The sequence below is a fragment of the Alligator sinensis genome, unplaced genomic scaffold (genome assembly GCF_000455745.1).
Source record: "Alligator sinensis unplaced genomic scaffold, ASM45574v1 scaffold696_3, whole genome shotgun sequence".
In the NCBI taxonomy this organism is placed as follows: domain Eukaryota; kingdom Metazoa; phylum Chordata; order Crocodylia; family Alligatoridae; genus Alligator; species Alligator sinensis.
The window spans coordinates 313,342-326,021 of NW_005842505.1; the positions used below are offsets into that span (position 1 = coordinate 313,342).

The 12,680-nt window shown below is 40.4% G+C and overlaps 1 protein-coding gene across 3 annotated transcripts in view; it reads right to left on the bottom strand.

Moving 5' to 3' along the window:
• The window catches only part of SSPN (sarcospan), a 53,956-nt gene that overhangs the window by 27,342 nt on the left and 13,934 nt on the right, over positions 1–12,680 (bottom strand). Inside the window, exon 1 of one of the 3 annotated variants that reach the window (XM_006031446.3) lies at positions 10,092–10,122. The exons of the other annotated variants lie outside the window; for them this stretch is intronic. The gene's annotated coding sequence lies outside the window, so the exon portion shown is untranslated. Of the gene's footprint in view, positions 1–10,091; positions 10,123–12,680 lie in introns of those variants that run through there. 3 annotated transcript variants of the gene reach the window in all.

Genomic DNA, 12,680 nt, shown 5'->3' on the forward strand with positions numbered 1-12,680 from the left:
ACAACATGTCACGAGGCGACCTCTTCATCATCAGTCTGCTCGTGTTAACAACCAAGGCGACTACAGAGAAAGGCGACTACAGAGACAAGCGACCTCGATGATCCTCTGCAGCGAAACTCTGTGTTGCAGCTGATAGAAATCCGCTGTTAACCCTGTTAATACCCTTATTAGGCATTTTACTGTGTGTTTGTATTGGTTGTTGTATTTTGAACACAGTTAAACGTCGAGTAATGACGCTGTCGACCTTCGTATATACCCAACTGTCTAATGTAGATGAAGGAGAAGTAGAACTTGAAGGCATTTGATCTGGCATTTGGTCAAGGGGCCATGTCTGAGTAGAAAAGGTGACCAAATGCTCAGCCCACATGCCAGACCAATGCAGAACACGAGAGCAGGTCATGTTCAGCGTGTGAAGAGCTCATGATCATGAGGCTGACCAGCTCGTGATCAGACAGCCTTAACAAATCAGGAGCTGCGGGAGAAGCGTGCCTGCCTGGCCAGCAGACACACTCTCTTAACTGTAAATCAGCAGCCTCCTCTGATTGGCTGAAGAGTTTATAAAAGGGACAGCGCGCTAAAGCGCAGGGTCCCGGGTTCCACACAAGCCCTCGGATAGGACTGATCACCCTGTCCAGGAATCTGTGTCCCCATGGACGAATAGCCATACAAATAGTCATACGCATACGAATAGTTACACCCTGGCTATTATTTCACCGAACAGTGAGCTCTCCATCCGCACGTACATCGGAAAAAGCAATTGCTATCTCCTACCTGTCATCTTTAACTACTGCTTCACCACTGTCGTTTTGTTGTGTAACCACTGTTGAAATCTTACTGTAAGTAAACGTTAAGTTCAATTTTACTATCTTCCAACTGAGTCAGTGTCCCTTTCATCCCCGGCCTGTCCATAAGGCGGGTTGGTCATCCACCCGCCTCCCGGTTCAACTGGTAAACCGCCTGGTGAGTGCTGCGGTTACTAACAATTTCAAACCACAGTGTTTTACAGCTCTAAAAACATATTGGTGGCATCTGATTAACCTGGGTGAGGACTTTACGGTTAAATGAGACTAATTAATATGTTTCTAAATACGCTAAAACAATTAAGTACAGGTACTCCTCACTTAACGTTGTCCTGGTTAACGTTGTTTCATTATTACGTTGCTGATCTATTAGAGAACATACTCCTTTAAAGTCACACAAAGTTTGATTATAACATTGTTTGGCCGCTGCCTGCTAGTAGGTAACTACTGTAACGTAATTGGATTCGCTTAACATCGTTTTACTTAAAGTCGCATTTTTCAAGAACATAACTACAATGTTAAGCGAGGAGTAGATGTGTTACATGGTATTCCTAACACACTTTACTGACGGCATCTTGATTATTCAAATGGATGGATATTAAGCATCAAAAGACTATTCCTCCTCCTGCTAAAATGTAATCGTAAAACTCCCATTAATTACAATGGGAATGGAGTTGGACCCTAATTTATTTTTATTGTTTGCTTCTGGGGGTAATCTCTCTGCTTCCCCACTGTGCCTAGATTGTTAGGTGAGGCTTTCTCAGGGCCACATCTTGGCATAACTCCACCAAAATCAGTGGAGCTTCCACTAGCTAAGGATCTGAATTTCTAGACAGTCAGTTTCACAATCAGGTTTTAACACACTATGGATTGTGTTTGAGCTTTTGCAGTGCAGAGGGTTGTCTGAAGTAAAAAAAACCCCAAAACATCAATAATTTTAAAGCATGCACTGATGGAAAGCATTCCTTCTATTGAAAGAGAAAAATACAGGGACAACATGTTTTCCTTTATGTTTGTATTTTGGACATAACCTACTTGACAATGTCCCTTTAAGAGAGGAGCATTTTCAAATCCACAGTTAGTGGTATCTCTCAAAGATTCTGAGCAATCAATAACAGATTTACCCATAAAGTTTTATTCATGTCATTTCAGTAAGATATGGATAGGAAGTATTGCCTGAGACCATTTGCAAAGAAAGCATCAGTGTTATTTACTCCTTTCTGTGTCATGAGTATTTATATACTGGTCCTATGACTGTCCATGACCTCCAATTTATTTGTTTTCTTCTTTTTACTGTTGACAGAAAGAGTTGACAGGGCCGTTGGGGGGGAAAAACAAACTTTCTTGTCAAAGGTCCTGTCAAAGGTTTTCCCTCCCCTCCCTCTCCCCGCAACAGTGCTTCTATGCGACTCAAATGTGATTTATTTCTCAGGATTAATCACCCATGTCCTTGTTCCATTAGACTATATATTAATGTCTTAATTCAATTAGCATCCACATACAGTTAAATCTTAAAAAAAAGACATCTAGGAATATCCAAATGATCAACTCCCCTTGCAATGGTAGGAGGTAAAGAATGGAACTCAGGCTGAGAACATGATTTATATACATGATTCAATTGAATCCCATGAACCCACAGGGACTACTCATATGATAATGTCCTATCTAGGTAGAAGTATCTTCAAGATCTAGTTTTAAGAGCATTTTCTGAAGGACAATAGCTAAATCCTGGTGTAAAACTAGAATAGATTCATAGAAAATTGTGGAATTATCATATTTACTCAATTCCAAGATGACCCCCCCCCCCCCCCCCCCACCCCACATCCCTCCCCCAGTCAGCATGAGGGAAACAAAGCTGTGTCTTAGAATAGAGTATTAAGTAATAATGCAGTACCTATAGGCACTGCTGGGTCCTGCTGCTCCTTGGCTCTATGCTGACTCCCTCCCTGGTTTCAGGCTCCCTGCAGGGTCCTACGCTGAGCCAGGGATCAGTTAGGGAATTAACATAAAGCCAAGGAGCAGCACAGGACCCAGCAGGGAGCCTGAAACCCTTTTTCAGTGATGCTTAATGTGCAGTAGCCTAATTTTACTGTGCATTAGTGTATTAGCACAGTTTTGACTTGACGCTCTACTGCACAGTAAAATAGGCTACTGCGTATTAAAACGCACATGTAGACATGCTCTAAATTTCTATTTGAGTTTATTTCAAATTCCCTTTTCAGAATTTTCCAGATAGGTTGTATACCCTCACTGAATAGATGGTTGCTTGAAAAGTTATCCAAGGTATGAATTAAATATAGAAAAGGTGTGGCACATTCAGGTCTGGAAAAAGACCTGAATGTGATATAGATGTGTTTATGAAGGCTATAGATTTAATATTGGTACAACATTCTCAATCATAGGCAAAAGTTTACACTCAAATGAAAATAGCTGGATGAAAAATAAAATTAAAGAAAAATGTTAACATCATTTCCATTTAGCAGGAAATTAAATGGACATAATGTCAAGGGCTTTTTAGAATGTAAATTTTGTCTTTGTGATCAAAGTTTTATCAAAACCATTATCAAAACAGGCTAAATCCTGTTACCATTGACAACTAAGGTAAACTCTCACTGATTGCATGGAAAACAGAGCCAGGCCCTCCATTAGTATCTAGTGAGGTTAGATCTTGCAAATTCACCTGGGTGAATTTCTGCACCAACAATGGTTCCTTTCCAGAATCTAGCACTTATATTAATGGGAAAGGAACTGTCTTTTCATCATGCATACTGCCTAACACTATGGTGTGCCTATTCCATATACGTACCCCAAGGCCTAAAACATAATAATAACAATGATAATATTAATAATAGGAATATGATGGCTGGCAAAATACGAGCACCCAACATATGGGAGACTTTTCATTTTTTGAATATCTCAAAACAAGAACCTCTAACTTCCTATACCAGAAATCTCTCAACATCATTTTGCTACTGCAATACACTGTTTAAATAAAGGTGCTTTCAGTCATGCTACCTGTCTCCAAAGGACAAACATTGATCATTTTCCAAAAATATACCCAGGCTGGAAGCAACAGAACCATGAACATCCACCTGCCCTGCTTGACTGGTTTTCATCCATCATACTCCTTACACTCATTGAAATAACTGAAAACTAAGGATTTAAAAAATATCAACCCCCAAAAGCAAAAATACACAATGCAAATGTAAGTGCACAAATTCATGAGGAGCTTATTTCAACAAAGCTCCCAATGAAGTTCTGCCTGAGTAACAACTGATGGTCTCTAATGACCAACATGGCTATAGAATATACATAAAAGGAAGAAAAATGATAATGTAAGAAAAATTAATAATAACCCAAATTAATAATCTGTAGTGGTGGCTTGCATTAGGTAATGATCTGTTGATTTATTGCCTTCTTTGACAGCTTTCAAAACCCCAATTTACTTTAAACTGCCTTTTTTTCTATAATATATTGTGAGGGGGTCCTCTTTTGTCTTTTTTTTTTAACCAAAATCTGCCCCTAAATTAGGGCAAATATTTGTAAAATATTCTTCCAAAAACTTCTGGTACATGTTGGAAAACTTATAGTGAATTGGGGAAGACAAGAGAGCTGAAAATATCCAACAAGACATTGAGAAAGGAAAATGTGGTCCAAAAAAGCATCTTGAGCAGTAGCCACATCACAAAACATAACAAACAGTGTGGGCATGTTGACACGTGCATTTACAGTAGCTTAAATTTACCGTGCAGTAAGCAGGAATAGACTAGTGTCTACACATGCAGGTGTCAAGGTGCATTAACGCTGTGTGTGGACTGACTTGGGACTAACTTTAGTCTCGAGTCAGTCCACACACAGTGTTACTTCACAGTAAGACGTCTACACATGCATTACTTTGCAATAACTAATCAGGTATAAATTTTATACTTGCATGATACAGGTATCAAATTTATGCTCAAGCAGGCATAAATTGCCATATTTAGTTTGCAGTATGGGCATGCATGTGTAGACACGTGCCCATACTGTGCACTAATTTTGGCTACTGTGCAGTAAATGTGCATGTGTAGACGTGCCCTGTGACCACTTAGGCAAGACAGTAACTTAACTTGCCTGCTCTTTTATATGTTCTAGTTATCAGGAATATATGGGTTAAATGAGCCAATAAAATGAAAAAGATAACAGATTTACCATCTTTGGAACTCATGGTATCACCAAGGCGAAGAAGATTATATTTTTATATGGGTAATGAGAATATACAGAGTTACACTAGTTAAAATGCTCCTTTTAAAGTAGGAATATAAACTCTTAAGCTTCAAGAAATGAGTCAACCATGAACAAATGGAGTCAGGAAGAAAATTCCCATTAGGGCAAGTTATTTTGTAATTGCCGACTATCAGGCAATAGAAGGGTTTTTACCCCTCTGGTACTGGCTACCAATCAAGAAGAGTTAACTGACTTGCTAGATCACTGGTCTTGTCACGTATATTCCTGTCTACACATTCAGAAAAATCATGCTGTCCACAACGATATTTTAGCAAGCATTATGGAAAAGGCCTTTTGCATGTGGAGCCAGATTTGGCTTGTGATTACACTACTACAAAGCTGGATCAACCCTGATGAAGTCAGTGGTTCAGTACCCATTTTACAAAAATGTAACAGAGAACACTGTTTCAGTTCATTTTTGTAAGGTTTATGGAGACTCCAGAAAAAAAGTGTGTGCTCCACACCAATGTAACTAGTGCCTTTAACCAGTTCTTACTCAGCAGGTCCCCATCAATCTCACCAACCAAAAGAAGTCAAGACTGCCAAAAGGATTAAATACTCTGTTACCCTGTCCCTTCATAGATTTCTATGGGAAGAAGTCAATTTGATTTTGCAGAAACAATGATGATGAATTTTTGAAATCATATAATTCTCCATAATAAGGCATAGAGGCTCCATTAGATTCTACAACTTGGTTCAGAAACCTATAGAAAAGTTATCATTAAATGATACAGTATTTGTCTGTAATTGTTCCTGGTGTATTTATCATTGTAATTGTTCCTGGTGTATCTGTTGCACTGCATGGAAGCGATTTCTCTCAATGCAGGGTTTACTTTCTAGTAGGGCTGTGTGAAGCTTTGGTCCCTGATTCGATTCGGTGGAGATTCGGCCCAATTCAATGGCTGAATCTCTGAATCTGAACCAAATCAGAGGACCCTTTAATCTCTCCGAATCAATTCGGAACCCTCCGAATCTACTCAGAGAGATTCAGAAAGGTTCAGCGATTTGGACACAGATGCTGCGGGTCTGCTGCCGAGCACGCTGGAGAGCGCCCCACGCTTCTGTGGGACACTCCATGTGCCCCAGCATCGCAGCATTCACAGGCCACCTGCTACCTAGAGGTATGTAAAAAAAACATTTAAAGCTGTGTCTGTGTCTGAATGTTGATTCTCCGAGTCAGCATCAAATCTGCAGATTCAGATTTGGACAAATTGAATCAGGGACAGTGATCCAAATCAATGAATTGAATCACTGTCCCTGATTCAGGCCAAATCCAAATCTGAATCAAATACAGCCCACTTTGCACACCTCTACTTTCTAGTGTCAGCTTCAAAGGCTTATATTATTATGTAGCTAATAAACCAGCAACCACAAAAGACTTGCATGGTTGATTTTTTGCATGGTGTGTAGCCATTCACATTTGAGTGTCTGAGGAGCAGCTTGATGTTTTTATACTGCACAAAGCATTAAATACGCTTGCAGGTATCACTGAATTTTGGGGGGGGGGAGGGGAGAAGGAATTCTGACCACAAAAGGACATCTCTAGAGGGCTACGTAAAGTTTTTGAGACAAAAGGCTTGATATATGAAGACTTGAGCCATGGGTATTGAGGTGTAACAAGCATCTCTAGGTAGCCTGAGAGTAAACCAAGGCAAATCTGAACAGCTGAAAGAAATTTGCATAACAAAACACAATAACAGCATTCTTTGACAAAGTCTGACTTTCTATTTTATTTCTTCTAGGTTCCAGCTTGAACAGGAGTGCCAAAATCCAGGGCTCACCAGTAATAAGTCAGCATTTATTCAGTTACCAAATTTTAGTTAAAATTTTAATGAAAGTGGGTAAATTGTCACAGAAATATTTGAAGAACCTTCCCATTGTTTTTCAATTAGGTCTAGCACTGGGGGATGGCAGCTATTTCCAATGCAAGAAAAGGGGGCAAATGCTGTGATTAATCAGACACATGTATGGTAACTACTGGTAAATGCTGACTTTTTAATGGTAATCAGTATGCTGTGAGAGGTTCTGGTATACACAGATAGAACTGCAAACAAGTGTCAGAAATCTCACAAGAGTCTGTTTTAAGAAATGTGTCTCATATCTCACAGTCAGAGGTGCAAGCAGTTTGCAGAAGGTTCAGTTAACTAAATGCTGAAGTTGCTGCTCTAATGGCAAACCACCCAGACTTTTGGTGTTCACCCATGACTAGTGAAAGCTGGCCTGTATATAAAAAAAGAATGTTTGTATAACTCTAATTTCCATTAGCTTCTTTGCCTGTGCCAGTTTTTAAATGTCACCTTTTATTAATGATTGAAACTGGTTTCTCTAATAAGAAGTGAAAGCTGAAAGCCTAGCAAGGTTGTATGGTAGGCGAAGCATGACTGAATGCCACCTCCTCTCTGCTCCAGAAATAGGTGGTGAAGTAAGTAGAAAGTCTCTCTTTCCCCTCAGTCTTTGACAGGTAAGACATTTAACTGACTTTAAAGTCATATTAATATCTCACTATCAATACAATATAGGATCAACTGTCCCCCTGCTCAAATGTCTGACACTTCTCAATTTTTGTCCTCTCTGTGACCATGATATGGCTGCCTAAAATTTGGAAGACCCATACTGAGCAGTCAGTGCTGTGCTTACACCAGTATGGGGACCCTGAAAGGGCAAGGGTAAGAGGGAATGACTATAGTTTCAACATATGAATTTTCATTGTCTTAAAACAGGCTGAGACTGCATATAGATGCTGATCCATATGGAGGAGCAGTTAAGGCTATAATGTACAGTGGAATCATAAAAAGCTTAATTAAGAGTAACTGTGGAAATTATTCATGTTATATGATCACTTAAAGGTACCGCATGTCTCTCCAGTCCATAATATTATGATTTACATCATCGGTCTAGCCAGTCCTAACTAATGAGCAAGACATTTTTAAGGCCATTTTTTAGTTGACATTGTTTTATAGCACAGGAGTGTCTTATTCACTGCAGACCCCTGTATACTATTTTATGCTTTTAGAAACCTTTTGCTCAAGGATCTCAAACCATTTTCCCAATAATGAGACCTCACAGCACTCCTGTGAGTTTGGTCAGTCTCACTGAATCAATTTTTGATGATGAAGGGCCTGCTCTTCATCTCCTTTGTGAGGTCACTGCAGTATTTCAGAAGCAGAAGTTGACCTGGGAACTGCACTGCCTTCCCTGAGAACTGTGGATAGCAGCATTATCTCAGAGAGGGGTTTTAATGGGTATAATGGCTGCAGGTAATGTCATGTTTTCTCCATCCTTCCAAAAGGGAGCCATGCTTAATTCAGCCACATTTAGAGTTGAGCTTTCAGAACTCCAAGACAGAGAAGTTAAGAGTTAGTGGTCTGATTTTCAAAACTGCATCTGAAATGGGAGCTGCAGGTACTCAACCCTTTGCAAACTGGGACACTTATATAATTACTTAAGTATTGATTTTTGCACCCAAATTTGACAACAAGGCAAGTCAGTAGTAGAACCAGAAATGAAATCCCCAAAGTCTGAATCAGACCCTTTTGCTTTAACTACCGGAAACATCAATTAAGCATCCCATTCACCAGTCTTACAGAAATATGCTGTGCTGGGAGCCTGTTCCTTTTATTTGGTGTCTGTTTTTTTACTATGCATCAAAAGACTTTAAAAAATTTCAAGCCAGCTCCTCTGCCAGTCCTGTGATATGGCCAGGTTGACTCACACGGCGGTCTGATTCTACATTACAAGGTGCCCTCTCCTGCAAATCCTCCCACAAAACCATTTCTTTCAGAAATGATCACTCCCTTGCTTCCCTTCAAAAAAAAAAAAAAAAAAAAAAAAAAAAATCCACAACCACCTTTACTGAACTGTTGGCCTCAGGCTTTGCTGTGTCTTTATTTATCTTGTCTCACTAAGACTGTGAGCTGCTGAAGGCAAACGATGTGTCTTATTCTATCAAGGTTTTTATAAAGGGTCATCTTTATTTCTGGCACTATGTAAAAGAAAATCAATCACTTCAATTAAAATACTTTTAATTGAAGGTCTGTCTACCTTTTGCACCCATATCAGCCTTGATCTGTTATCCCCCGACCTAAAATGAATGAAGCGTAGGGAATGGAAACTAGACACACTGTGGATATTGTGGACAGGTACCAGTCAGCCATGATCATTATACTGCTAAGTACGTCGGGGATTCTGACTGGAAAGGGGTGCATTTTGGGACTTCAGGGAGTTGTCCTTGTATGACACAGGAAGATAAATGATGGAAAAAAATTAAGAACTTCTGGTCTAGCCTACCTAAGGACAATGCTTGACCAACTTGGAAAGAAAGAAATGAGGGAGCGACAGTAGTAGTTAGAGAGATGCAGTTAGCTGTGTTAGTCTGAAGAAAAATAGAAGGTGTGGTAGACTTCCACCTATAGATTAACCAAAGTAAGGAGAGAGGGAGTGAGAGAGATGTACATGGGTGAATCTAGGATTTTGAAAAGGGGGTGTACATGGTGTGGCACATCGTCACATATAACCACGCAAATTTTTCTCCTTTTAAAGAGAAATTAAAAACTTTACTAATGTGGTAGGGGGCTAGCACTATATTATCCAGTCTAAGATCACAACAGAAAACAAATATAGCTGTTGGAATGTATACTCATTTGCTAGAGTATATATAAAGTTTTAAAAAACACAATAAACTAGGCAAAAAAGTCAAAAGATATCACTAGTTCTGTAGTCATTATAGTTAAATATAAATCTCATCCAGATTCACAAAACAAAATCTAGCTTTGAGTGTCTTGACAGTGTCTCCAGTATTTTGCTGTCAGTCACTTCTACACTTGAGTTAAGGCTTTTAGCTAGAGCTAAAAACAGTCTGCATGGCTGTGAAATAAAAGAGACACATTACCAGGAATGGCAAACAGACAGCAACATTGTAGAAGAAAGGATATTTGGAGTAGTAAAACCACAAAACCATCAAAAAGGATAAAGGGTTGTTAAGACCGGTGGAGTGGAGAAAAAGAAACAGGAATCAGGGGGCTCCTATACCCATGCAGCGAGGCTGCTCCAATGCTCTGGAATTCTGTTGTGTTTGATGAGCTTTAGTTCAAAGCACCCCGTCACCATTTTTCAATGCAGGAACGCTGATACATGTGATGCTCTGGATGCTTTTAATTAGCACATCTTTCAGATTAATTAAAGTGCCCCTTCCCCCACCTCCCAGAGCACTCTATAAACACCCAGGGAGGTGATAATGAGTCATGAGTCAATTGACTCTCACAGGACTGCCTGAATAGAAAGGCAGTTGCTCTCCCAGGCAGTTGGTTTTAAAATTTGGGTGAGACAGGAACCAAAAGGAGGGTTCACCATTGTACCCCTGCATATGTAGCACAAGCTTTCATGAGCTGAAGCTCACTTTATCAAGTCAGTGGGCATGTCCACACATGCATTAATGTGCCATAACTTAATGTCCTGTAATTGGTGCTACTATGCAGTAACGTCGGAGTGCATCCTTTCCCAAGCCCTTAAAACATTGCCTTAAATGTCACAGTGGCGCAGCTGGGTGCTGAGCAGTTTGGGAAATATGGCTCTTAATGAAACTATGGTTGTTTGATAGCCTCTTCCTACCAGCAGTTGTGGAACACTTGAAAATCTGGTCCTAAGTGAATAAAAGATTTTGCCCTGTACACAGGAAACATAACGTACATGATTTGTTCCATACCCAGAAAAGTTATTCCTCTCCCAAATTGCAGGGTTTCTCTCACTTCTAGAGATTATGAAGACAGGCAAAGTCAACTGATACGACTTTTGAGAACTAATATAACTACAGTCTCTTTGGTTTCACAGAGAAGTTGGTCTGGGAGTCTTTGTGGATCTGACTCCCTTTAGTGCCCTACATCTGAGGGAAACCTCAGACTCAAAGACCCTAGAAACAAAGCCAATATTAAGGAAAGTTCTCCTGTGTCTGAACTGCAGAGGTATAACTAGAATGATAAACAAAAGCCAAATCAGGTTTTAAGATCAAACTCTAGAAAGAGCTATTCTGTTTGGGACAACCAAAAAGTACCGTATTTTCACGCATATACCCTGCCCACGGGTATAAGCCGCACCCATGTATAACCCGTGGGAAATTGTATTTTTGTAAATAAATCCATGTATACGCTGCACCCGTGTATTTCCCACGGCGGCGTATACACGGGGAGGCGGCGCAGCCCGGCCTGCCTCAGCAGCAGTGGCACAGCCCAGCCTGCCTGGGCCCAGCGGGGAGGCTACGCAGCCCAGCCCTCCATGGTCCCAGCCCCTGCAGCAACGGCAGTGCAGCCTGCCCTGGCCCCGGCCCCCGCCCCCTCAGCAGCCCTGGCGGCAGCGGCAGCACAGCTAAGTAGTAGTAAGTAGTTCTTACTGTTTAACCAAACTATACAATAAAATTCATAGGAGATACATTCAAAGGTGTTGCTTGGGTAGTAGTGAGGTAGGTGAAAATAGAATTATTTTCAACTGTGTTAAAAGAAGTCCAAACAATGAAAGCACAAGTTTGTAAAGTTACAAATTGCAGTGGGCGGTTGTTACAAGCTTCAGAAATAGATCCAGACCTTCCTGTAACTTAACTGCCTCAGTCTAAAAAACTAGGCTAAAATTACTCAGGAAACTTGCTTGCTTGTAAGATTGTGGATACTTTCTACTCTTGATTATGGTAGAACTCTTATTAGAACAAGCTCTCATGGAAAAAAATGCACCCTTTGGATATGGAAAGGCCACAAGGAAATGAACAAGATGGCATAACAGCCAAACACAGGGTTTCTACAGCATTTCTCAATCAGAGATCTCAAAACAAAGGTGAATGAATAACCACCATGAGACCCAGTTTACGGAAGAAAAAACAGATGTAGAGAAATTATGTGACTTAACAAAGGGCGCTATCAGAGCAGGGTCAGAACCTAGAAAAAACAACTCAGCTCTCTCTGGTTCTGGCTCAGTGCCATCTCTCCTGGACAGCCCCACTTGTGATGGCAGAAAGTTTATCCAAACTATTTTAAAGCTGCACAAAGAGCTCAGTTTGGGGCACAGGTTTAAATCTCCACCTGTTTCATTTGAAATTATTTGTTTGTCCCTAGGAGTACAATAGGTTCATTCTGCTTTTAAAGGAAATAGGTCATTCAGCCTTAATCAGGAGACTGGTAACTTGCTATTGCAGACTTGGAGTCCAGAAGTGCCCATAGCTGCACTAAGCTTAGGGGTCTTTGCCCATGAAGCTTTCTTTTGGTCCCTTGTATTTCAAATGAAATTCAGTTGCAACTGACTTCAGGTTGAAATAGCTTGGGTCCAACAGTAACAAAGTGTCATTTCCCCCTCTAGCATCTGGTCCACAGGGAATAAGAGCCTAGTGCTGCTCAGGATCTCCAGTGGTGTAGTAGGTACATCACTGGATCTGCAGCACCATAAAACAGCCCAGACATATTCAATAAATCTGTGAGTCCCAACAATCCCAACAAATTGAGGGCAAGTAATAAAACCTAAATTTCAGACCAATTCTGCATAATCTGATGTTCACAGAGAACATTTTACTCTACTTGCTTCTCTTGATAAGTTCCTATCCTTTAATGCTAATGTGTAATGGCATTGTTTTTGGCACGGTTC